This window comes from Ailuropoda melanoleuca, chromosome 11, assembly GCF_002007445.2.
Source record: "Ailuropoda melanoleuca isolate Jingjing chromosome 11, ASM200744v2, whole genome shotgun sequence".
NCBI classification, from domain to species: domain Eukaryota; kingdom Metazoa; phylum Chordata; class Mammalia; order Carnivora; family Ursidae; genus Ailuropoda; species Ailuropoda melanoleuca.
Genome location: NC_048228.1, coordinates 29055661 through 29082296, shown reverse-complemented (window position 1 = coordinate 29082296; position 26636 = coordinate 29055661). Strand labels below are relative to the sequence as shown.

General features: G+C 39.4%; 1 protein-coding gene across 5 annotated transcripts in view; it reads right to left on the bottom strand.

Moving 5' to 3' along the window:
- The window catches only part of PPP3CA (protein phosphatase 3 catalytic subunit alpha), a 306406-nt gene that overhangs the window by 92431 nt on the left and 187339 nt on the right, over positions 1 to 26636 (bottom strand). The gene's annotated exons all lie outside the window — the stretch shown is intronic.

Genomic DNA, 26636 nt, shown 5'->3' with positions numbered 1-26636 from the left:
TTGTACTTCTGTTTACCTTAAAGATCATTTCAGTAGCCTTTGCTAGAGTTTTAAGTCCTTATTTGAGCAATGTTGGCAAGAACTGGACAACTCACTGAAATAGTTTAATATTCACTGTATCTAGTATCTGCACAGAACACATGATGGATTCATTTATATTATAGACCCAAATCCCTGAAGAAGATGACATCCACTCTAGTTTATCCAAAGCCTTTCTTTCTGGTTATAGTCACCACCTCATCCCTTCTCCCTGCAAATGGAACTGGCTCTTTTTATGGACTTCTTTTTTTCACAGAAAAATATACACACATCTTACATACATACACACAGAGAGATATACGGGTGAACATACACACAGTACTTAAAAAAAGAAAGAAGTCGAAATGAAATTCAGACAGTGAAGGATCTGCTAGCCTACTGCATGAGCTAAATTAAACATGTAATGAACCACTGTGAAAGGTCAAGTCTTAGAATGTAAAAAGTTGTGGATGCCAAGACTCTACTCTTCTCCTACTGTATCCTGTGATGTCTAAAATATGGTGAAAACATTTTAAGTACCATGACTCATGTCTCTGAAGATGGCAGCAGTTTTCATACAAAGATCAAGTGTTGGAAAGGCACGGAAAACTGGAAACGAAACAACTATATAAAAACCCACTTAGGGGATGATCTAATCTTCGTTGATTCCAATTCCTGTAAGGATTAGAAAATTCTACGTTAAGCACACTTTCCATATTTCTCTTTCCACAGTTGTCATTAATATGGCATTTACAAAAGACTTTTTGACGAAAACACAAAAGAGATGAGTGTCTTAGTATTTCAGCCATATTGCTTCTTCCTTGTAGTCAGGATCTTCTCTTGGGGAAATCAAGACTGGTTACTCTGGAAATACTGACGGTACAAACACATGGGTTATCATCATAAGCCTCCATGTACGACGCACCTTTTCTTCATGGAATCTTTAAAAACTTTATAGACCTACCAAACTCCTGCTTGTCCACCACTAAAGCTCTCAAGAGCAGACAGTGTCTAATGGCTATCCAGAGCAAATTCTTAGTTAAGTGTTCCACTCAGAAAATAAACACATTCTCTTCCCGAGGAGACTTCAAACACCTCTTACACAAGCACAATCTATTGTGTTGGAAATTGGCCACACAATCAAAATCTACCATGCTGCTTCCGTCAAGGCTGTGAAAACTATGTGACTACTTCAGACTGTGAGATGCTATTTACTCCATGTTTGAGGAGAGGCACTTCCAAAAGCAAACACGATGTGCAGCAGCAATTTTGGGTTTACAACTTATATCTTAGTAACCTGTTCAGTATTGTAGGTCCTCTAGGATTTGGGTCCAGATTTGTCCCCACAGGGACCTGAAGTCTTGTGGTCCCTTACTTTCACCCAGGGACTTGGTCTGGGCTCTATTACTTATTCACAGAAACCCCTAATGCCTATTCCTGGGTTAACTCTCTCAAACCATCACCTGTTCTTAGATCTCCCCAGGTCCCGAATGTTGACACCTGCTTACTCCTGGATATCCAGTTCCTCCATTCTGAACGTCTCTGTTACTAGATATTATGAGTTGAATTATGTCCCCCAAAAAGATATGTTGAAGTCCTAATCCCTGATACCTATGAATATAACTTTATTTGGAAATAGGGTCTCTCGCAGAGGCAACCAGGTTAACATGAGATCATACTCCATTAGGATGGGTCCTGATCCAGTATGACTGGTGTCCTTGTAAGAGAAAAACTTAGACCCAAAGACATGAGGCCACATAAAGACAGAGGCAGAGACTGGCGTCGTGCCGCTACAAGCAAAGGCCGGCCTGGGGCTACCACAAGCTGGAAGAGGCAGGGAAGGATATCCCCAAGAGGTTTCAGAACAAACATGGCCTTGCCAACATCCTGATTTCAGACTTCTAGCTTCCAGAACTGTGAGACAATAAATTTCTGTTGTTTTAAGCGGCTCAGTTAGTGGAACTTTGTTATGGCAGCCCTAGGAAACTAATATACTAGATTTATTACTCAATTATTTGAATTTGACTGACTGACCGACACAGACACATAGACACACAGACACACGCACACACACACATGAACATTTTAAGTTCTTAAAATATGCCAAGCAGTGTTTGTAAGCATTTTAAATACTTAAGTTCAATTAATCCTGAAGTACCCACAGGAGGAAGGTACTACTGCATATCATCATTTTCCAGATGGGGATTTGAGAAAGCTTCAGCAACTCACCAAGCAGGTAAGTGACAAAGCTGAAATTCGAACCCAGACCACCTCGCTCTGGGGCCCATGCTACTCAGGAAGACTGCTATGTCAGCCACCCCATCTCTGCCATGTGAACGGCCCTCTCTGCCCCCATGGCACGTGTCCTCATAGTGAACCACGCTCCACGTGCAGATGTGTTAGGATATATGCCCTGAGAGATGACTTAAAAATCTTTCTTAAAACAACAACTGTGAGGAGCCTGGGTCCATGAGCATGACCTTGCAAGGGTCCTGGAAGTTTAGCTGACTGCAGATTCATCGTGGGCCATCTCTGTGCTCAAACTCTCACGCAACAGCTCATTCTGAATTCCTGCAACAAAAGAGAATGCCCTGGAAGAATATGACAAACGCTATTTTGGACCTTGAAAACATGGCTTAGAAGAAAAACAGGGGCTGCTCCGTCCAGGAAAAAAAAAAAAAATAGATGGCAACATAATAACTACCCATTCTCAAGTATTTGAGTGGTTTTCACGGATGAAACATTAGGCTTGTTTTCTCTGTTTTGGGGAAGATAGAATAAAGGCAAATGAACGAAAGTTTAAAGGGAGCCTATCCGTCCAGTATAAAAAAAAAACAACAACAACAACAAAGATTCATAGCTAACAAGAAAACAAGGAGAACGGAATGGCTAGGATGGCAGTGTAATGAGCTCACCTACACAAGAAATATTTATGTCAAGTGTGAGGCACCGAGTCGCTATGGTTACTTCCTTATGTCCCTGTGTCCTCCCTTCATTTTCTTCTTTTTGTTAAGGATTCTCTTCACTTGGGGAAAATTATTTTGGGCAAACAGTTTGAATCCTGCTTGAAGCGGCAGCTACCACTAACCAGCTATTAGTTTCCTAAGATCTTGAACGAGGCGCTTCCGTTCTCTCAGTACAACTGGATTAATAATATATCACCTTGCACGGCTAAGGATTAAAAAGCATTCCATCGTGACTGTCACTGCCATATTTCAATGACCTTAAAACCCTACCAATCATAAGATACACTGGTATTTTATGTATTACTAAATTAAACAAATAATGAATTGTTTTCTTACCATGTAAAATGCTTATTTTATACTTTATAAGAGAAATATTGAATAACATATTTCTAAACCTTCCTCTCATTGAGTTTGACTCATTAGAATCCTCTCTCATATCAGAATCTTGGATGTTTTTTCATGAAATAACATCGTCTATGCTATCCAAAGTGTTCAAGATGCAGTATATTTTAAAGGTCTGCTCCAGGGGCACCTGGCTGGCTCAGTTGGTTAAGCGTCTGCCTTCAGCTCAGGTCATGATCCCAGAGTCCTCAGATCGAGCCCCACATCCTGTTTCTCCCTCTCCCTCTGCCTGCAGCTCCTCCTGTTTGTGTGCTCTCTCTGTCTCAAATAAATAAAGACAATCTTAAAAAAAACAAAAATAAAAATAAAAATAAAGGTATGTTCCAGTATTATAACCAGGATTTTGTTGCTGCACTTTCCTGTTTGGGGTACAATAGGCAATCCTCTGCTTTTATGTTGGTAAGAAAATGTGATGGGCTTCATCAGCTTATGGAAATCGTCATTTCTTAGGTCCTGTAAAGCATATGGTTTTTGCTTAGTGCGAAAATAGGTAATGTAGACAGTTGTCCAATTAAAGAATATTGTCTTCTCTATATTAAATGTGTGTGTACCTCACTGCCATGTTTCTCTGCCACTCTACACAATAACACTTAGTTTCAATGCCAAATATTATTTTTGAAGACACCGTAAATAGTAATTAAACTTAACTCATGCAGTTCCGGCACTGCACGTAACACAGATATAAAATAAACGGCTATAACTGAGTTTGAGCCCAAGCAGACAATCACAGGTATACCATGCCTATTGCTTGACCAACAGTGATGCTAAGACCCAGGCAAATATCAGAGAAGGTAAAATAGGAAAGAGTATATTTTAGAATTGGTGAAAAATGATATTGTTTTTATCAGCTGTAAGGAAATGTCTATCTTAAAAGGTGCGCCTGTATTTACATAAAAGAGGGGCTCAATAAATACTTACTTCATGGAGTAAAAAGGCTGGCAGAAAATCCCCCTGCAGAGGGGGCGATTTTTGGTAGGGAGATTTTCTGCCGTTGTCTAGAATAGAGGACAACTGCTAAATTACTTTTTGATCCTAAGATTATTTCATCCCAAAGCAATTAAAAAGGCAAGATGAAGGGAGGAATGGGTGATCTGACTGAAATCATGCCTTGAAACGCAACGCTAAGACCACATTCAATAAGAAGTCACAAAGCTGGTTGTCTCAGGGGCTGAGGAACGGTGTGCAGTTGGCACGCCTCATGCCCAGCCAGCGTGAGAAGGCACGGAAACATGGCCGTGCTCCCCCAGGGATGACTTTGGCAGTCCTGTCTTTCTATAGCACTCTGTGGACCACCTCACTGCCACACGCCCTTCCCCACCCAACCAAACCAAAGACCAGGACTTCCGAGCAGGGGAAGGCCGAAACCCTCTGGAAAGGCTGAGTCACCCCTGCCCCTGGGTTAGGTGCCTGCCTCTGTGCTATTTTTTCTTTGCCTTGTTTCTGATCTTATTCTTTTTGGAGGCTCATCATCCCACATTAGTTTTAATGAGTCGATGCCGGGCTGCCCCCCCTCTTTCTACTTCTAATCTAAATGTGTCATGACAACAAGAGCAATTTACTACTCTCCATGGGCTGGGAGTAAGCACGTATAAATTTGGGAAGCTCCTTATAACTCACAGCTGTCAGTCCGAAGAAAATAAACAAATAACCACCCACTAAACAAAGCAAATAAACTCAAACCAGCAAGGACTCTGTCTTCATTATTCTGTGTTACATAAAATAGGTCATTAATAAATGAGCAACTGTATTTCCATTTCTGTTAATTTGAGGTCTTACTAATCTTAAAACATTGCTTTTACCATGACACTTCTCTGGGCAGAATCTAAATTTCCTATCATGACACCGCTATCCCCTTTCCTCTCGTGATAGTCGGGTTCCATCCCACCTCTCCAGGCTCATCTCATCGATCCCCTTTGAGGAGTGTTTGGTTGTGGTCGGCTGTGTGAGCACCAGTGTCTATCTGCCCCTGATCCAAATCTTAGCTTCACTGCCATCGAGTGCGTCATTTTGGACAACTAACTTCACCTCAACGAGCTAAACAGAGAGAAGACATCTACTCACTGGCTTATTGTGTGACGTTTTTCGTCACCACCCACACTGACATACAGTAAGTGTGTATAAATGTAGCTAGTGCTACAACAAAAGCATATCACTTTGAAATCTCATCAGGCTTGCTCTTCCCACTAAGCATTCTATATTTGCATTAAATACATACATATTTCTATATAGTTACATATAATGTTACATTCTCAACTTTACACACAGTTATAAGGTTACCTGTGTAAAAGGTTACATGTACATAAGGATAAATACATAACCACATAGGTTAGTAATTTCATATTATAAATAATATGACATGAAAATTGAAATGAAATGAAGTGATATGAATGATATGAAATGATATGAATATCTGACTTATGAAAACCATTTTTAAAGAAAGCTTTTCACAGTCAAGGTATTTTGTGAAGGTGGAAAGTCAGTCTTAGATTTAGATGCCCTGGTAAAGGAGATTTAACTGGTTAGTGACAGGGTCAGGCCCAGGACTCCTAATTCCTAGTATAGCAGTGTTCACACATCCCAAATCTGATGAGGCAATTAGAGGGCAAAGATCCTTTTTGTGTTCTCTACAGTATCCAATATAATGCCTTGCGTCTGCTCATCGTGGGGGCTCAGTCATATTTCGCTTAATCCCTACAAAGAATATGGCAAATGTATAAACAGTGTTAGGTATATATCAGGAAAGCTGAACCTCAATAAAGTCCTAATGTTTTTGCACAGAACTGGAATGGATTCCCTACCCAAAGCAGATTTTTGGTTTTTTGTTTGTTTTGGTCCTATAAGTACTGATCAAATAAAATAGAAGTCTTTGAGACACTTCATTCTGTTTTCTGCTAGTTTTGATTTTAGGTTTGTTCAACAACTCCTACTACTGGGAAAGATAACTAATGTATATAGGACTATATAATTAATTCCTTAAAGTCTTTAAAATTTCATTTCCCTCAAGCCCTCTAGCAATGTGACATTATTATATAAGTCTAGCTTTTTGCCACAAATTATGTCTCTTGCATTAATTTTCCAATGAATTTTGCATAGTACTTTAATATTTTACTAACATATTTTTTGACCAGGATTTCCCATCCTAACCTATTTCTTTATTTACATAGCAGTTTTAAAAAAGGTAATTGATAATTATCCAAACCTCATTCTCTCTCAGTTTGCTGAAGGAGGTGACTTATAAAAATGTTCATTTGTCTTCAGCAAAGTAGAACTCATGCCATATTTCCCTTTGCAATTAACTTGTTAAATTAACTTTGATTTTAGTGTATATCCAGGCTTTGTTCTGTAGGCAGAATTCAGCACTAATGACTTAATGATATTCTCATTTTGCAAAATATTACCTTTTCAAGACGTCGATCACAGCAGACAAATACATGCCCCACGCAGATACCTGGTCACATTAATGACACGGATGCACTCGCAGACTGGAACAGCTCTCCTCAGTGGTACTTACAATACTAACCATGCACTGCTAGACACTGAGGACACTTTCCTTTCCCCTCTTCTTTCGCTTTCCAGTGTGCTCTTCTCTGGATAAGATGCATTAACTATGTGATTCCAAATAATGTGGAAAAATATGTTATAACTTGCATTCTAATTTGGGAAGAAAGAAATTCAAGTTGCCTTTTTCTTTAAAGTCACTTTCAGTAAAACTCAAATGAATCTGGGAGCAGCATAAACACTGTATTCTGGACAAAGAGAAATGATGTCAACATCATCACGCAGACAGCTTGCAGTTCCTAGACTATTTCGGCAAAGTGTACATAGAGCTGGAATTATAGTCTGGTTATGTCTCTATCCAGAGACACATGTTTCTTTAAAACATATGATTAAATTTAAGGGAAACAATGTTATCCATTTCTGGCATTCTAATCACATGAAGTAAATAAAAGTGGGTAGATTTGGAGATTTGAGCTTAAACTATCTATGAGACATCATTCCCGAGTAGAACATTGTCATAGAATACTCGGCAATTTTGATTAGTTTCTTATGATCCAGAAAAGAGGCTACAACAAAATGGGGACAGAAATAATACAATCTCAAGACGAGATAAGACCAATATTTTACTGCTCTGCCCAAAACCCTGTGGCATCCAAACTGCATTACATAAAAGCCAAGGCCCTAACTTTTCTGGTCCCCCAGCTCCTTCTTTAACCTCTGCTTCTCCTCCTCCTGGGCAACCATACTTTGGGCCAACCCTCACCTCAGGGCCTTTGCACTTGCTATTCCTCTCCCTGGAGAATTTCTTAACATGTGCTCTTTTCTTCTTTCACTTCATTCAGTACTTGCTGACGTGTTACCTCCTTAGAAAGACCTTTCCTGACCCTCCATCTCACACTCCCTTCTGGACATGCTTCATCCTTTACCCTTCTTCAGTCTTCTTCAGAGCACTAACTACATCCTCGTATAGTATGTATTTTTTTAAACTTATGTTTCAGTTTGTCTGTCTCCTCCACTAGAATGCAGCTTCCTGAGAACAGAGACACTGCCGTGTCCCAACATATTGCTTAATGACCAGCTCAGAACATTTACTGAATGAATGAATGAATTTAGAGGGTGGGTGATACGGAGGTTGAATGTGCAGTTATAACACAAAGCAGTAAAATCATCTCACAGATGTCACCTAATTGTGGTACAATGATACTTAACATACCAATGGAATTCAATATGAAAAAGCATTAAGTGTCAATTATTTAAGATCATTTGAGGGTAACGAAAGGAAAAAGAAACGAAAGAAAAACTCCAGAATTTATTGTAGTTGACTATGAATTATCTGGCCAAAAAGAAGGCACTGATCAAAAAATCAGCATAGAAGTAAAATATATCTGAAATGAGAGGTTTTAACTACTTGAATACCTTTGTGAGCATTGATTGGCTAGAAACAAAGCATTAGAAAATGCTGAATTTGACATGCTATAAATTTCACCCCAAAGAGCTTGAGGAAAAAGTTAGGATAACATCGCTCCATACGGGTTTGCGACACAGGAGCAGCAGCTGGCTAGTGAACTGGAAGTGACAGAAAACAGTGATGTCATCTAACCACTCAAGACAGTGAGAAAGGGGAAAGTTAAGCACGGTCCAAACACACACAGCAGACTTTCAGAATGAATAATGACAATGATAATAATACCTATCACTCACTGAGTGTCCATTCCGAGGCTGGCATTGTACAAATCAGTCAACACTCATAACGTCCATACGCTGTAAGCCCCACAACCATTACGCACCCCCACCTTTGAAAAATCAATGCAACACCTTTAAGAAAAACTTCCATAATGCATTCGGGTCAGCAAATGTACATTAGAAATAAACTTAGAAATCAGTCTATAAAAGACATTTTTGTACAGAAAGGCAGCTGGGGAGTACCTTGCTAATACCTCAGGCTCGGGGTGGCCACACAGCACCCAGCTGGGGAGGCATGGCATCACTTGGAGCTTGGCTGTGCAAGACGTCTCTGACTACATGCCCTGGCCCAGTACTGATCTGACTGTACTTTTTTACCTTGCCTCTGTTCACTTCTCTATTCTGCCACCCCATTCAGACATTTCTATACCATTTCCTGCTTTCTTGACCTCCTGAAGGCCTTCACTCTCAGCATGTAATTCAATTTCTACCTCATAAGTGAAGAAAGAAAGCCATCAGGCAACCACACTCTGTCTCCCGACACGTTCCTTCCTCACCCATTCCGTCTTCTCACCCTCTGGCCTTGGTCTTTCCTTCTACCTAAGGCTGATTAGTCTGCCATATTTCCATGCCTAACTTCACAGGGATCACGCTCCATCAATGATTTACTCTGCCTCTTTTATTTCTGACTTCTCCTTGTCCACTGGTTTCTTTCACTTTATCTATAAACACTTGAGTCTCTTTGATGGTCGAAAAGCCTCTCTTCAATCCTGTGATCTTCTCATCCCACTGTTGTACGTTTTTCTCCTCAGTCACGCTAACTGACCTGGTCTACACGAAAGTGTTCCCTTCCTTCACCCCAATCCCTCTCAATTCACTGTGACAAGGATGTCCTTGTCCCCAGCCACTCTTCTATGGACAGACAGCACTAGTAAATCCCTAACTGTCAAACCCAGCAGACATTCTTTCCTTTCTCCTCAAATTCCAGTAATGGCATCCTTCTTGGGTTTTATCTGAGTCTGTTCTGGCTGCTATAACAGAACACCAAGACGAGGTGACTTGCAAATAACCCAAACTTACTTTTCACAGTTCTGAAGGTTGAGAAATCTAAGATCAAGACGCCTGCAGATTAAAGCCACCAGCAGATCTGATGTCTGATGAGGGCCCATTTCCTGGCTCATAAAGACAGCCATCTATGCCGTCACACAGGAGAAGGGGCAAGAGAGCCTCTGACATCTCTTTTATAAGGGCACCAATCCCACTCATGAGGGCTCCACCCTCATGGCTTAATTACCTCCCAAGGCTCCACCTCCAAACATTACCACAATGGAGAAAGTTTCAACATATGAATTTGGGGGTGGTGGGACACAAACATTCAATTTATAGCAGTTTTCTGCTTACTTTTCTAGCCATACTTCCCAAACTTCTCTATGACTTTTCTTCTGATGATTCTTTAAATGCCGGCATTATCTGAAGCTTTGTTAATATCCCTCTACTAGCTTTCCCTTCGTAATCTATCCATTTTCATGATCTTACCACTGTCCATGTACTGAATAACTCTAGAGCAGTATCTCTAAACCAGATCTCTCAGCTGACCCCCAAGAAACAGACCACACAGCAGCTAACTCTACTTGGGTATCACATAAGGTGCTCTCTAAAATGAATCCATTGTCTTCCATACATACATTCTATCTCGGATGGGGCATCACTGTCTATCTAGTCACATAAACCAGAATGCGGAAAACCATTCTAAATTTCCCTCTACCCATCACTTCCTTCTTCAAACACCAACTCTTAAATATTCCATTAAATCCCATCCTCTCGACCTCCACTGCCTGTACCACTGCCTCTGTCTTGATTCAGGGCTTCATCTGGACCACTATCATATCAGTTTAGTTGGATTTCTGCCTTCAGTCTCACTCCCTCCACTACTATCTTCAGAGCAGTCCACATGAATAAACATAGTAATAACACACACCATATTTAAGCAAGTATTTCCCTTTGGAGTATCTGTACATAATGAAGTTTGAACTACTTATCCTTAGTGTCTGAGACTTCCCCTGCCAAACTCTCCGACCTCATTCCTGGCATCTGCCCACAGCCCTAATAGTTTTCTAGCCATACCAAGCTAAACATCTCTCTCCTCCTTCAACTTCATTATTCCTTTGCTTGAAATGCCCTCTCCATCGACCCCTTACGTGCCCAGTAAACTCCTATTTGTCCTTTAGTACCTGGGTCAGAAGTTACCGCCTCATGACCTGTATCCATAAACAACTCACTGTGCATCCTCTATCCTTTGCAAACAGTTTTTATTTTACCCTTACCATATGTTTTATAATAGAGTTATTTAAATGCATGGCTCTTCTAGTAGTTATAACATTATTAAGGGCATACACTACATGTTTACCAACTCTGTGCTTATCCTAGAAATGTAAATGCTCAATAACTATTTCTCAACTAAACAGAAGAATGAATATTCTATTTAGTAGACTTTAATGAACTTCTAGATAGTTCCTGAAGTTGACTATCCATGCTTAAGGAAAGTTTTTTCATAGTATTTCCTATGTCATCTCTCTCTGAACAATGGGAATTCTATGCAAGGTCTTGTGCTGTAGGCAGTGTTTTCTAAAATCCTTTGATCACAAACCAAGGTTAGAAATATATTTGACATCATAAACCATTACAAATATACATATGTACAAGTAAACAAAAATGTTATAGATACCTCCCTTTATTCTGTATGACAAACTCTGGCACTTTCTTTCTTATTTCAGTCTTTTGCATTAAATTACAAAAAGACTGGATTGATAAAAATTGTTTTCATGCCTCATAGATTGTGACACACATATTGTGAAAACTACTGCTATTTAAATAGTATTAGAGAAAAAAATCTTACCTTAAGGAAATTATATTACCGAATTCGTTGAGCATTTCTCTTAACATTTAACTATAAATGTTACTGGAAAACATTTATCATTTGTCCAAATGATAGGAATATCCATGTAAATAAGTAGAAAAAATATGAAATATTTAAAAAGCAATAACATGCTACTCTTTGAAGTTCACACATTACTATAAACTGTAAAAAATATGTGAAGATCCTGGCTGTAATGAATATATATAAAAGTATTTTGCTTATAAGCCAAGAACTTAAATTCATAAAAGAATATTATGTTAATGCCAATCATATCCGTTTGAACTATGCTTAACATTTTACCTCATCCAGATCTAAGTATCAGGAATCTAAATTTAGGAGAGTTCAAATTTAGGAAGTTTTTCTCCTTTCACATTTAAAACTGGGATATTCTCACCTACATACATGTATTTTCTGTGTTGTAGTCTCTGCTACTCTTCAAAGTTCCTAAAAGGATAAAATCCATCTTTTCTGACTCATCCAGAAGCACCTCAAGGAGTAGTTGAGATTGGGTAAGAGCTCTTCAGTAGAACCACCATTTACCAAGTGTCTCTGCATGTCAGGCGACGTGCCAGATAAGTCATGTCATTCGTAATCCTCACAATAACCCCAAAGGTCAGTGTTATCCTCTGTTTACAAAGGATGAACTAAGAAATGTGATTCAGAACAGTTAGAAAGTATAGTAATTAGAGGCACCTGGGTGGCTCGGTTGGTCATTTCAATTCAGGTCATCATCTCAGGGTCCTGAGATCAAGCCCCACCTGGAGTCCTGCGACAGGCTCTGCACTCAGTAGGGGTCTGTTTCTCTCCCTCTCCCTCTGTCCCCCCTACGGTGCTCTCTCTCTCAAATGCATACATAAATAACCCCCCAAAAGGCTAAATTATTGGTGCAGAGCATACCGCTAGTAGGTAGCGGGGCTAAGGCTTGAACCCGGATCTCTCCCAAAGTCAGGCTATTCATTGGACTCTCTGCAATTAAATAAATACAGTGAAGAGTCAAAAACTGGTAACGTGCTAGATTTTAGAATTCGGAGTTTTTCTTCTCTGGCCAACAATTTCTCAATTCCTCAATTCTTCTTTAGAGCATGCATATAAATTCTGGCTTAATTTCTTTTACACTGTAAAAATATTATTGTATTATTAAATAATTTAAAATAAAAATAATTATTAAATAATTTAAAATGGATTTGAAAAATAGGAGCATTATTCAAAGATGCCATGAGTGAGAGTTTACTGGCATGCTGTAGTGTATGATCAAAGAATTCAGAAGGATGCCTTTTATCTGAGAATATCAAAGGCCACTAACTAAAAAAAGACCCAGAGTTCCTATTACAGTGAGGAGAAAAAGCTGAGTCCACTGAAATATAATACAAGAATGTTGGCATACAGGTAATTCACAGATATTATTCCCTTGGCTACTTGAAGCTGGACCAATCTGGATTCTTTCCAAGAGCTATTCTTTTAAAAGTGTAATACACTCAATTCATTTGTTATAACTGCCCCTTTTTCCTCTTGACACTCTCCTACACTTCACCCACACACTACAGAAGCACAGACATGCACACACACACACACACACACACACACACGCACATACACATTTACAGATTCAAATCACAGATCCATATGTTGTGCTATTTTTCCACTGTGGCTAATAACAGCATGTACCATAAAATATCCAGTATTTTAAAAACTCTGATTTTAAAAACTACAAGATTAAAAGTAACTGAATTATCTTTCCAAGTTGCCACAGGTCTTAGTCCTTATGAGGGCAGATGGACATTTCCAAAATCTAGTCAGTTAAGTAACTTGGTGTCTTCTACCAAGCTCCATGTTTCTGCCTGAAATAGACACAATCAGGTAATTTCAGTGATTCTGGGTATATTGCAGGCAATAAAACCCTATTCTTAAGATGTTTACCTCAACTTTGTCATCCAAGATATAAACAAAAGAACATTTTTCCCTGGGATACATCAAAAGCAGTGTTGAAATACACTGAGTTAAATTTTATCATGATACCAAAAACACAGGTCATACAGAATTTTTAAAACATATCTCGGAAAAAAAAGTTCACTTTGAGGCTAGAAGGGAAATAGAAATAAGGGCTGAGAAAGACGAATATGATTTATGAATTATCAGACTTCTTGAATTAAATGCCAAGTTTTTAATAACTTTATTATGTTATGTATTCCCATTGACAATTTCTCTTATTCAGCATGTGTTTCCATAATAAAATACTATAGACTGGGTGGCTCAAACAACAGAGATTTGTTTTTCACAGCTCTGGAGGCTGAAAGTCCAAGATCAAGGTACCAGCTAACTTGGTACCTCTCATTTCTTCTTAGAAGGCCACTAATCTCATCAAAAGGGCCCCACCCTCATGACCTCATCTCACTCAGCTTACCTATCAAAGGTATCATCTCCAAATACCATGCTATTGGGCCTTACGGATACAGCATATAGATTTGGGAAGGCAGAGGATACAAACTCATTCCATCACACAATCTGTCACACTATATAGTTCCTCTTTTTTTCATGTGGAATTATTTCTAAGCATTTAACTCAGTTGCTCTAGTTACTCTGTTGATTAATTTATTAAATGTCTTGATTGTGATAGCTAATTTATGTTTCCAAACAGGAATTTCTGATAGCATGGAAAGAAGCATAACCATAACTTATTTTTCCTATGTATAAATAATGGCTTTCTTAGAGCTATTAATCTCTCCATATCCTATTCATAAGGCAGAATGACTAATTTAGTTCTGTTGACTGAATTCCAATCAAATTAGCATACACATTTTAAAGGTAACAAGTAAGCAGTTGGACTGCCACCTGTTTTGGATTTTGACAGCACTTTCTATGATTCCAGGGAGCCCGGCGCCTGGGAATGTCTTCCATCTCCGACAGTAAGTGCATCGTCAGAACCATGAGAAGACAAAGAGGATAAGTCTCTCTGAAAGGTAAAGATGGAAGGTTCTTACAAAGGTGTCATATTACTGTTCAAATGGTGTATATTAGTTAAAAGAAGTAAAGCTGGTGACTCTTTCAGGATATCCTGTTACCAAGTTCAAAATTAGGAAAAAAAATTAAGCATAATATATTCAGATTTTTTTTGAAAGCAACCTACAATAGCAATGGCTCTTATCTTTACTAATACATTGACTTGCTGAACAAAGATAAATTTTTTCAATGTGTCTCTTGTTGAGTATCTTGCTCTATTTTAATAAGTAAAGAAAAAGTTGGTTTTCAGAAATTGGTACTTTTGAAAATATTGCTATTGAAACTGCTACAATTTTATATCTTTGAAACCACAAGCACATATAAATTGTTAAAAGTTCTAAAAGTTATTTAAGACAAAAATAGATAAAATTGAATTAGGAATGACTGTAACAATTTTTTTTTAATTTTATTTATTTATTTTTGTGTGAGAGAGAGCATGTGCACACAGTTGGGGGGAGGAAGGGTAGAGGGAGAAGCAGACTCCCTGCTGAGCCTGGAACCCGATCTGGGACCCGATCCCAGACGCTTAACAGACCGAGCCACCAGACACCCATGTGTAACAATTTTTGAACACAGTATGTGTAAAGCACTCTCGACCTTTACTGCGCTGCAACACACATTTAAAGCAGCATTGGTCACTGAATGAAGCTGCAATGCTGGCTGAACACTGACTTTGGCTTCACACACTTTTCTATATTATTTACCTGTTCTAGGAAACATTGCTTTCCGATACACTACGCCAATGTACCTAGCTTTAAACCAACCAAGCATGCGTTAAACAGAAATTTTTAAAAAAGGAATTGGTTTCATTCTTCAGCTTGTGTAGCTAAAAGATTAGCATTGGAAATCCAGTGTTAATTCAACCTCAGGGAAAGAAGAAAGTCAAACATTAACCAAAATGAAAGATTTTTGCTAGAAGTTACAAGTTTGGAATCTGGACCAACCCAATGGCAACGCTTATTTGTTTTGCTTTCTCTTGTGTCTTTCATACTGTTTAAGTGTTAGGCATTAAAAACCCAAGCAATCGTGTGTTCCTCTCTACCTCAACCGACATGATTTTCTCTAATCAATAGTTAAGAACTGAGCAGAGGAAACTGAATCCTAATATTTTAATTTCACAAACATTTTTATTCCTCAAACATTCCTCAAGCATATCGAACACTGACAAATTATCAGGCACAACTACTAAAGTGTAATTTAGACCTTAAGTACCTTGGGATGGCAGTATCAGCCGTACTCCTAAGACTTCAGCTATCTCATTAGATCATTTTCTAACTATGGCTAGGGTATTGAGTTTGCAATGTGCAAAACCCTGTAGTAAGGTCTTTATGTAGATTACCACATTTCGACTCCTCAATAACCTTATTACCCACATACAACTCTTACTTCAGTGTAAAGGTAAGGAAGCCAAGGTTAGGAGAGAGAGAGTAGTGGTCCCAAAGTCACAATACTCACGGTGGACCCAGGACTTGAAAGCAGGCCATCTGACTGCAGTGTCTGTGCTCTTGACCTCTAGCCTATACCATCCATATTATTATTTAGAGTAGGGTGATAATGTACACATTTTCACCATAACTACACTACACAGAGACAGGAATAGAAAGAATAAGATCATCAGAACTTCACAGGAAGTAAAAAGATTCAGAATAGGCCCATAGTTACTCAAATCCAAAGGTCAAAATATTATACTTGGCAGCCAGTTCTAGAAGCTAATGAGTTCTTCCTTAGGTCTATATGAAGATATGCCCAAGTTCTGTTTTTATACGCCTGATGGCTGTTGAGTCCTATGTGCTTCAAAATTTTGGAAGTGCTCGGCAGCTTTGTATAGTGTGGAAAGGGCTCAACAGGGAGACAGAAGACAACATTTGAGGCTGGTTCTGCTCTATGCCAACTTAATACCTCTAATTTCCATGTTTCTCATTCACTCAATGAAATGAACTCCTACCCTGCTTTTTCTCATTTAGTTATTGAGAGAACATGTATTAAATTACTTTGAGAATACAGCTCTCTATATAACTATTATTATCACTATTAGAATATAATGCTAAAGATTGATAGAGCAGTTGAGATCTATCATTCTTTTTCATTAACTCACTAGAACCAAAGTACTTTTTACTGAAGTTAAGAAACTGCTACATAAAGCACTATGTATGTTATTACATTACTAATAAAGCAGTAAAGAAGCAAAATATAGAAAGTCTAAATAGTTACCACAAGCTGAGTAAATGCAGATAAGTAAAGACAATGCATCAATTTAATTTCATCAAAGCTCTGGAAAAAAATTAAAAATAGTTTGTTTAAAGAGAAAAACACAGAAACATAAAAGAAACAAGAGTATAAGCTCTTTGGTGGGAAAAGTTTCAGAAGTTAAATGATAAGAATTTCTGCTGGAGGTAAACTTCAACTCTCTTCTCACACTTGCCAACCTCCTGTTATTTGTTATCACTGGATGGTCCCATTCCCTGAATACATTCCCTGTAATTTGCTCCAGTGGTGCTATTCAATCTCCCATGACCTGTTTGTTAAACAGTACTCAACCGTCAACTACCATCTTCTCTATAGAACACTCTCTTTTCTATTTTCTATTCTATTTTCTTTTTCATTAAATTTTTGGAGTTTATCATGGCATACAACATATTTGGGGAATCATTTAGGTTTCCTAGAATCCTGGTCCCTGGAAGAGTTATTATGCCTTTTCATTTGTGTATCTTCCAGGTCTAGCCTATTATGCTATATGCTGTAAGTAGTAAACAAAGGTTTATTTAAAAAAGAGAGAGAGAAAGAGAGATCTACAGTTGAAGTCTGACATGCTTATACCTAACTACGACACCACAAAATTAAATTCATGAGAAGACTTTGGAATGATGTGACTTTATTTTTAACATTAGTAGCTTTCTGCAGAGAGCTCCTTCACTGTAGACCTCTGCACCATGACAGTGACCTTCAGTTAGGATTTGAACACAAAGGTTGAACAGTACTGTTCAGACCAAATGCTCTCCTATCCCATTTATCTTGATGAGGTTCAACAAATGCATTTCTACACATAAATGTTTACTCTCAATTTTCTATACCAAGGAAGGAGATCTAGGTTATTCCCAACCTTTAGCTAAGCCAAAGTTTTATATTTTTCTACATATATTCAAATATTCTAGTATTCAGGAAATATAATACAGCAAGACCTTATCCAGCATAACTAGAAGAATGCAGGACATTTGAGTTGTTGAAAATTCAAACCTTAAAAATATTTTTCAAATATTTCTAGAAGCTAGAGGTAATATTTTATATTTCTTCATAAATATGCATAACCTAAACTTAGTATCAAATTTTTTAATTAAGTAATTCATTCATTCATTATTCCATTCAATAAACACTGACTGGACAGATCAATGATCAGTTAGATACTTTAAAATGCAATTAAGGGGTGCCTGGGTGGCACAGCGGTTAAGCTTATGCCTTCGGCTCAGGGCGTGATCCCAGTGTTACGGGATCGAGCCCCACATCAGGCTCCTCTGCTATGAGCCTGCCTCTTCCTCTCCCACTCCCCCTGCTCGTGTTCCCTCTCTCGCTGCTGTCTCTATCTCTGTCGAATAAATAAATAAAATCTTTAAAAATAAAATAAAAAAAATAAAATGCAATTAAATACTTAGAAATACATATGCTACTTTGATCTAGGATGAGATATGTTAGTAGAGGTTGTTATGGGGCTGTAGAAGGAATCGATAAGAATAACTGAGAATTACCAGCACAATTGTTGAAAAGTAAAATAACGCACCTGTAATGCTATTGAGTGCTTAAAAAGAATTTTTCCTTTCATGAGAGATCTTTAAAAATTGTTAGTTCAGACTGTCTAATGATCACATTCTAATGTAGTTGGTGCTTAATGAAGTTACTTTATTTCATAAATCAGAGAAAATTACAATACCACTGTACTGTTGTAAATACTACTTATAATTTAAAGAAAGTAGGAATTGTGAATCCAGATTATATAACAGAAAATACACTGCATAAATGTAGCTCACGAGTTAACTTCTACTAGAAACAGTTCTCTCCATCACGTAGTAAGTGCTTAAACCACTTTTTCTCTTTATCAATCAATCGGCAAATATTTAAGATAACGGACCATGGGGCAGGCACAGTGTTACACACCAGGGAGAGATACAAAGAAAGATGGATACAGTCCATTCCTTGCAATGAATAAACATTCAGTCTAGAAGGGAACACAGATAATAGGCACCGAATGTTTTATTAAAAGTACAGTTAAGTGCGCCAGTCTCACCAAAGGAAAGAGTGTGACGTCAGAAGATTGCATGCTTCTGTGGATAAGGAAAGAGTTCCCGCAGGAGTGACATTTAAGTCTTATCTGGGTTTAAGTGGAGCTTAACAAATTCTGTGTAATATAAAGTATGTAGTAAGGCAATGGCAAGGAGAGTAAGGGGGAAAAGCTCGGAGGAGGCTGGGGAAGAAAGCAGCCCTATTCGGGGCTATAAGGAGTCTGGATTCTATCCAAAGGGCGCAGAGAAGCTATTGAAGGGTTTTGTGCAGGAGCAGGGGACTGACGTGTACGTGCAGAGCTCTGTGCGTGGGTCGGAGGGAGGCAGGCATTATGTGAAAGAAAGAATTCAGGCTTCTCCTCACTATGGAACCTAAACAAAGCATGTTATTGTACCAATTAAAAGGAGCATCCCCTATTAAGTTCAACTTTAGTGAGAAATAAGATATTATGTTGCTTTTTTAAAAAAAACAACAACATTCATTTCAACATCACACATACAGCAAGAGATCTGCAGATACGGTCCATTAGTGGCATAACAATTATAACTTGGGCACATGGAATATAAAATTCTAGTCATCGCCCCACATTTGTTTGTTTAGCTGCTAAAGGATCTCTGAACAAAGAGTCAGGTCAACAGAGAGAGTGTCAAAACATCAACAGAGAGAGATCTTGTCGGAGCTTAATTAGGGCTTCCAATTAGAAAACCAAACTAAGGATCCTATTAGTTCTCGACTAGGCATTCTCCTTGATTTGGAAGAACCAAACAATACCCACACCTCACCTAGCTAACAAAAAGGAATGTTTTACCTTTACAATGACCTCCTCCGGATTGGCTTAAATCAACAAAGACAAGCATATTCTCAGAATCATATTCTCAAAACCACACTGAAGAGAATCACTGTGTGCTCAGACACGCCAGCTGCCATGTCTCCAAGTTACCAGCACAGCTCATTTTTAAATGCTAGAACAGTTTGGGCCATGCATGGCCTTGTCTGCTGCTCTTTGGTAAAAATTATTAAATTTAGCTCACGGCCACTTTAAAGTGAAAAAAAAAATTGCAAGTCACAAAAAGGAAATTTTCTACCTAACAATGGGACTAACTCAATTTTTTATGAAGTACCGTATTTACTTGTGTATTTCATCTGTATCATGAAAGCTGCTTCCCTGCCTCCCAGTTTTGAAGAAGAAATAGTTCTTTCCTTCTTTTCCAAATTATTTTGTGGTCAGAGTACTTTAAGAACTGTAAATGGTCCGACGAGTTAATAAGGAAAAGTTCACAATGTTGAAATAGTGTTTGCTGTTCTGTACAAACTTCAGAGACTTTACCAGTAGGTAAACAAAAGAAAATTTTCAAACTCAAAGTCACATACCCAGTAACATAATTCCAACTAGAAAACTTATAGACAGGATCAAAGCTAAAATTAGTCCCCCAGATCAAGCAGAATGTGGCTTATAATGCACAGGAATTTAGAAATGGTTCTTTTCCCAGGCTGGTAGAACGGGTGGGAGAAATACTCTAAAGCTATACTCTGGACAATAAAAATATTTTCTATACATCTAACAATCACAGGACCTAGTAATAACATTTAAATTCCAACATCCTACCACAGAGCTATGTAGAGTGACTGGATTTTAGAAGTTGCTGGTAGGGGCCTACCCCAGGGTTACCTGGTCCTCCGGGATTCACTCTGGCTAGGTTTCTGTCCTTCAAAAAGATTCTTCAACTGCTTGAATGCTTCCGTTTTATGATTTTTTAAATATGCACTGCATTTGTTCCACTTGGCATTGAGTTTAACAAATGTAAATCCATTTTAGAAAGTATTCATTCCCAGAAGAACTATTTTAAGATTTAATTTGACCTGCTATGTTAAAACACACACACACACACACCCCTCGCTAATCTCAAGCAGAGAAATAAATCTCATTCTTTTCCTCTGAAAGTTTAACACCTAGCACAGTGCGTGTCATGCTCAGCACATGCTTGACACATATGCTCAATACTGAAGGATGATAAAAGAGTGGATGGATGCCTGGAATGAACGAATGAATGGACAAGTTCACACACGTAGAACACCTCCATTGGGCTCTTTTAGCCTTGAAGACCTCAGGTGGGCATTTTTTTCTGCATCTTAGGTGTCAGCTTGACTTCTAGAAAGACACTAGGTCCCTTCTGCTTTTGCTGCCTCACAGCCTCTTCTTTCTCACGGGAGGGGCAGGCATTCCAAGATTCAGGGAGGTAGCAATGGATCAGAGGTTGGATAGTTTTTATACGCAAATCTTTGTTCAGCCAGGAGAGATACTTTCTTTCTCCTGGGAACAGATCCATTTGGCCCTAGGCTTTTAAGAGAAGGAATAATTACATGACTAATATGAGGAATTGTTAAGCTTAAATGATTTCTTTGTTGTAATTTCTCACTTTGGGAAGCACATAAATACTTCAGTGCTCTAAATGCCTCATTATTATTTAAGGGAATATTAGCTAAATTTTTATTTTAACTTGAAATAGATTTCATTCTCAAAGCAGGAAGTACCTGTTAACTCAAAATTAAATGTGGTCAAGTAAATGCTGAAAGAAAGCAAATATCAAATTTATCAGAAAACAGCTCATATTAATAATAATTAATAATATAATACTATTGCTAATACTACTAATATTCATTGAGCTCTTAACATGTGCCAGACACTGTTCTCACCCTCACAACCACCCTGCGAAGTGGGTAAGTACCATTATTTTACCCATTTAGAGTACCATTATTATACCCATATTATACTCCATTATTATACTCATTTAGGCAGGTAAATATCATTATTATACCCAATCTTACGCCCAAGATTAACCAGCTAGGAGTCAGAGTGAGGTTTCACACCCAGACAATATGATGCTAGTATTGCTTAGGCTCCAACTCCCGCTTTTCGTATGAGAGTATGAAGCCTGCCTGACGACAGCAAGAAGGATTACCCAAGATAAGCAATTATGGAATGATTCCAATTATGGAATTATTGAGTGGTTCTTTTCAGTGTGTGGTCACTCCTCAGCCCTAATTCAATTTACTTTTTGTATCAATACACATTAATAATGGAAGTAATGGCATTCGCTTATGTCATGCAATTCTCTCACATTTCAACTAGGGTGGCCTTTCCAACCAGCCAGGGCCCCCCAGGCCACGCCCGGAACACAGACACAGCAGAGATTAAAGAACGAGAATCAGATTTCAGAGCTATTCTAAAGAAAATTCAGAAAAAGACAGAGATAGGAAAATATAGACTCCAGAGACAAAGAACAAATCAATTTGGCGAGATTTGAAAGGTTTGTGAAGGAGAATAGGAGACAGGTGGGTATGGGCCAAATTGTGGGAGGCCTGGACCCAGCTTCTTTACCAAGTCCTTTGAATTGATTTCTATAACTAATGGTGAGTCACTGCAGGTTTTTAAACAGGAGACAAGGAATGCAAAGTAGTATTTTAGCAAAATTAATCTAGCAGACTTTAAAAAAATAAATTAGAAGAGAAAGAGGCAAAGTACTGGCAAAATAGACAGGACGTGCCATCGCCCCTTGGCAATCACAGATTTAACATTCACAATTTCAACTTCTCCCAAGCGATCTGCAGATGTTCTCATTTCTAATTTTTCTAGGGCACAGAGTTATGAGGTCAATTTGTAAAAGCAGGGAGTTAGCTGGCACTGTACTCCTGCTTCTCTGTGACATTCTAGGTTTCTTCCCCGCTAAGCCAGAGTCCTGTATTCAGTCTAGCTCACTAATGAAATACCTCTCTTTATGCAAATGTGCCTCCAGGAAACTGCGACAGGTACAGGAAAAAACAGGGAGCTCCAGCAATGAGCTTGGGGATTGCACTGTGGAAGTTCTAGACATTTCATCCCTTGGGAAGGTCAAAGCATTTGTACTTGTCACAGTCCAGATACTGTGTCAGGAAGAAGGCAACAGAAGTGGTCAAGGAGAAAGGGCTGCAAGAAGACATCAGAAAGAAATGGCAGGACTTAGTGGCAGCCTACAGAGGGGGATGAGAATAAGAAGAAAGCAAGCCGGGCTCTCCAGTTTCAAGCCTAGGAGACAGCGAGCATGTTAGTGCCTTGAGTAGAAATAAATGCTAGAGGCAACTTAGCACCCAGGAAAACGTGACAGGTGTCTGTGCACACTGAGTAAAGATCTTAAAGGCTAATTTAAGCAAACTCTTGTCTGGAAGAAGGGAAGCAACTTGGATAATTACAGGGTTCACTGAACCCCATCCTGGAGGATGTGAAATTCATTCCACATTCTCTTCTGCTCTTTTAATGTGATCGATTTGGGGCACTCTAATTACTTGATTTTTCAAATCAAAATTGTACATAGTTCTACCTCTTAGTTCAGAAAACACTTGTGAATCTTGAACAGTTCCTTGACAGGCCCCCACACTCCCAAATTTTCATGACCAGTTTTCAGACAGTTCTATTTTCAATCAGTATCAAAGAGCTACAAGTGCCTGAACGTCAACTTCTGGGCTGTGCATTTCAATAATGATACTGATACACATTATCATGGAGAGAGAAAGGCCACTAGTGAAATGTCACTGTGTTAAATTTTGTTCTTTGTTCTGCAGGAAAAGCTTCAGGGTGACAAACATTCTGTGAAACAATTAAAACTAGATATATACCAAGAAGGGAGGAAAAAAAGCACCACCAGAAACCTGGTTAATTGCTGAGAATTCCAACTGGGAGAATTATTCACAATGACAAAGAGTCATTATCTCAGTGTCCCCTGGCTGGCTCCCGGCTCATCGCAGCCTCATCTGTCTCCCCCACGGGAAGCAGTGGCAGCTCTCGGGAAGATCAGCAGTGATCAGAGAATGTGTTATGTGGAAACAGTTATTTCAGATGGATCACAAATGGGAGCCTGGTGAGAAGAGAAAAGAACACTTTAAAACCCCTTTAAAAAGCCCTACTTAAGACTAGAGGGATTTTTTTTTTTTCATTTTTGAAAAGTTTGGAGATTCAAATGAAAAATGGGTGTTGAAAGCTGGGGTGCATTAAAGGGGCTCTCCTCTCATTTTCAATATTTGAGGCTTTGGGCCTCTGCACCGTATCATAATTAAATAAAATGTCTGGGAAGAAATCAGGACAGTAGTTAAAATCAGTGGTCACATGACAGGTCAAGATTCCCTGGCTCCAGTGACTTCACCTGCCACCTCTACTGTGATTTCCTTTAGCAAGTGCTCAGTAAATCATCTCTGAATGAAGCAGTCAATTGTAATAGTCAATAGCTAAAAACTAGAAGGGGGGAAGAAAGAAAGGAAAGGGGGGAACAAGGGAGGGAGGGTGGGAAGAAAGGATGGGAAGGAGGGAGCAAAGAAGGAAAATGAAAATGAGAGAAAAAGAAAAGGAAACAGAGAATAGGAAATGTTTGTGTTAACACTTACAGGTGGAAATAAGGACAGTAATGGTTGTAAAGACACTATTCTGCAGGTTCATATCGGCTGTCCTTTTTGTGCTCTTTGCTCTAGGCATCAGCAGATACAGTGAAAGCTGAAGATTTCTGGGGACTTCCACAAGGTGGTGGTGAGGGGAGATCCCAAACTCATCAGCTCTCACAGACACATCAAACCTACAGCTTCAGATGGATCACGTCCCCCGAAATATATTCTGAAAACTAAATGAACTGTTCTCCTAACAAAGGAGAAAAAGACCACAATGAGATGGGTAGGAGGGACAGAGACGTGGTCATGCCGCAAACCCCACCGTGGCACAGTGACACGTAAAAGGGAGGAAGCTACCGGTCCAGCACTTCTCCTGGAGGAGCAAGGGGTTGGTGGCCCACACTGGGCCACCTCCACTCCTGGGATCTGCCTGGGAGAGAAGAGCCCCTGAAATGTCTGGCTTAGAAAATCAACTGGGCTGAAGTCCAAGGAATCCTTGGTGCTACAGGACACTGAGATTCCCCTTTTGGAGGGCTCACATGTAGTCTCAATCCCCCTGAGACCCAGTAAAGGAAAAAAAAAAAAAACAGTTTGAAAGGTGCCTAGACTATATATGAAAGAGATACATTCGCTAATGCAAAAGTATCTGCGGGAAGGGCAGGGGGTGGCCGAAACTCTCCCTGGAGTCGGAAATGCTGGCGGACACCATTTGTGCAGCCTCCACCTTCCCTCTCAGCACAGATGGGAGAGCTGAGATGCAGCACCCGCCTAGCCACGCTAAGCCAGGCAGGGGCAAGTGGCCGTAGCACTATCACACTGTCTTGCTGAAGCTGGGGGTACCAGCGGGTACAGCACTCGCTGCTCCCTGACTGGGGGCAGGTGAGTGAATGGTCATGGCATTCTCCTGCTCCCAGACTAAAGCTGCTGTGCATGCACAGACAAGGCACTCTCGTGATGCATTCTTGAAGCCTGTGGGCACACTTTCCCATCACCTTTCTGAAGTCAGTAAGCATGTCCCTACCCTCAATATATTCCATTCTCTAGCTAAAGCCAGCAATCCACACAGGGCATGCTCCTTGATCACTTGCCAACCCCCGACCAAGGGGCTGGAGATCCTGAGCACCACACGGGAAGGTAACAAACCAAAAGACAGTTCTTGGCAGGCCAATCCCACACTTCCCCACCACCGCCCCCCACCCCCAGCAGTGCAGACAGCAGACCAGAACAGAACCTCAGACTTCCTGTGAAAAAGACCTATTTCCTTTGCCTGGAGCTTCAACCTGAGGGACAGGCTTTAGGCTTCCCACACACCTAGATGCTAAGGAGGCATTCCCAGGGAATGTAAGCAGCGAGACACCATCCTTGCACACTCCTTCGGGCTCATGGACAAGATCTCCCCAAAAGGAGTTTATACCCTCAACTGAACCCCCAGTTTTTGCAACTTTTGTCCAAGCAACACCTCCAGACCTGGTTTGGAAGCAGCAAGTATTACAAATGCCTCGCACAGGACTGTATATACTTGTATACTTTAAAAGCTGCTGCCTGAGGGTCTGGCTTCCAATCAGCCTTAAACTAGGTGCTGAATGAGATTCCTCCATTTGCAACACTGACAGGTCTCAGCACACCCTCAACGGTGGCAATGTATCAAGAATAAATCAGGCAGTTCAGACAATCACAAAGGTTCAAGAGACCAGCCAAGAGCTAGGGCAAGGTTAAAAGAAAAGATTCATCACCTACACAAAGCCACTCCTTCAAGACTGAGAGAGGTAGCTATTGTGCCTAATACATAAGAACAAACGCAGAGAGTCAAGCAACATGAGGAAACAGAAAAATATGTTCCAAATGCAAAAACAAGACAAAAGTTCAGCAAAAGATCTTAGTGAAATGGAGATAAGTAACCTACCGTATAAAAGAGTTCAAAGTAAGGGTCACAAAGATGCTCATGGAACTCAGAAGAATGGATGAACACAGTGGGAACTTCAAGAGGCAGAAAATACAAGAAAGTACCAAACAGAAGTCACAAAGCTGAAGAATGCAATAACAAAAGAAGAACACACTAGAGGGGTTCAACAGCAGACTACATGAAGTAGAAGAAAGGGTCAGTGATGCGGACCTCAGAGCAACAGAACTCACCCAGACGAAGCAGCCAAAAGAAAGAAAAAATTTGTAAAGTGAAGATAACTTAAGGGACCTATGGAACAACATCGAGCAGAAGAACATCTGCTTTATAGGGGTCCCAGAAGGAGAAGAGAGGTGAAATGGGTAGAAAACTTATTTGAAGAAATAATGGCTGAAAACTTCTCTAAACTAGAAAAGGAAAAAGACATCCGGGTCAAAGAAGCAGAGAGTTCCAAAGAAAATAAACCCAAAGAGAGCCATGCCAGGACACATTATAATTAAAATATCAAAAGTTGAAGATACAAAGAAAAGCTTAAAAGCAATATGAAAGAAAACCAAATTGTTAGGTACAAGGA